Source organism: Sinocyclocheilus rhinocerous, unplaced genomic scaffold (genome assembly GCF_001515625.1).
Source record: "Sinocyclocheilus rhinocerous isolate Xijiao unplaced genomic scaffold, SAMN03320098_v1.1 scaffold556, whole genome shotgun sequence".
Lineage (NCBI taxonomy): Eukaryota > Metazoa > Chordata > Actinopteri > Cypriniformes > Cyprinidae > Sinocyclocheilus > Sinocyclocheilus rhinocerous.
Genome location: NW_015631074.1, coordinates 46,063 through 47,511, shown reverse-complemented (window position 1 = coordinate 47,511; position 1,449 = coordinate 46,063). Strand labels below are relative to the sequence as shown.

General features: G+C 31.5%; 1 protein-coding gene across 1 annotated transcript in view; it reads right to left on the bottom strand.

Annotated features, from left to right (window-relative positions):
* Positions 1–1,449, bottom strand: part of LOC107741553 (cysteine-rich protein 2-binding protein-like) — a 9,511-nt gene that overhangs the window by 1,569 nt on the left and 6,493 nt on the right. The gene's annotated exons all lie outside the window — the stretch shown is intronic.

The following is a 1,449-nucleotide window of genomic DNA, read 5'->3' as shown; positions in this document are numbered from 1 at the left end:
TATGTGGGGGCGTGTTAGAACGAGCCGTTTTAGGTAGGCGTGGTTAACTCTTAACTTTTATAAAGAATATCTCTTTGGTTTTGAGACTTTAGTGTTTGCAACTTTACAGATCTTCTTTATGCACTAAGAGCTTGTAACACTCCAAAGAGAAAGGAAAAATTTCCTAACACAGCCACAACTTTTCCTAAACAAGTCTGTTTTGCAGCATAGCTTCCGTAAACAATCTGATTTATTTGAACATTAGAGTATATCAACTAGGCGTGTGTTTACACACATTTTTAAGAAAACGTTATTTCAAAAATACACTACTGTTCAAAGGTTTGAGGTCAGAACTTTTTTTTCTAAATAAATACATATTACTTTCATACTTTTAATTAGCAAGAATGCATTAAATTGATCAACAACACTTGCATTGTTGCAAAAGATTACTATTTCAAATAAATGTTGTTTTGACCTTTCTATTCATTAAACATATCTAGAATCAATGCCGTTTTTCAGCACTGATATTAATAACATCAAATTACTTTTACTGCAGCAAATCAGCATATTAGAATGATTTCTGAAGGATCATGTAACACTGAAGGCTGGAGTAATGATGCTGAAAATTCAGCTTTCTATCACAGAAATAAATTACATTTCAAAATGTATTAAAATAGAAAAGAGTTATTTTAGCTTATTATTTAACAATGTTATCGTTTTTACTGTATTTTCCCAATGAATGCAGTTTTGGTGAGCATAAATGACTTCTTTCAAAAACATCTTACTGACCCCAAACCTTTTAACAGTAGTGTATACTTATAAATAATATCCTAAAAATTGAATCTATAAAAATACTTTATAAATCTGAAATAAAAAGTGTATTTTGATAGTCTTACCCATTTTCAAAGTTTTGTTCCTGTACTACACATAGATTGTTTTGAAATTGTTATGTACCTCTTCTGGGTCAAAACTGACCCGGAAAAACTTAGCATTACTTAATATCTATATTATTATTATAATATCTATTTTATGTCAAAAAAAATTAATCTCTATGATTTTTATTACTCAAACATTCATGTTATCTAATACCTTAAGTACTTAACATTCTCAGAAATTGACAAAATCCATTTCACGGACCTGAAGTATACAAAATCTGATTCATTTCAAGACAAGACTTTAAGGGGTCATATGATGCGATTTCAAGTTTTCCTTTCTCTCTGGAGTGTTACAAGCTGTTCGTGAATAGATAAGATCCCTAAAGTTGCAAAGACTAAAGTCTCAAACCCAAAGAGATATTCTTTATAAAAGTTAAGACTGGTCCACGCCCTCCTAAAACACCTCATTCAAACACGTCCCCACATGTCTACGACACGATGTGGGAAGATTTGCATAACACCACCCAAATGTTCACACAAAGAAAGAAGGCGTAACTTATTTTTGCTGTAGTATTGTTGCTGCCGCCGCCATGTC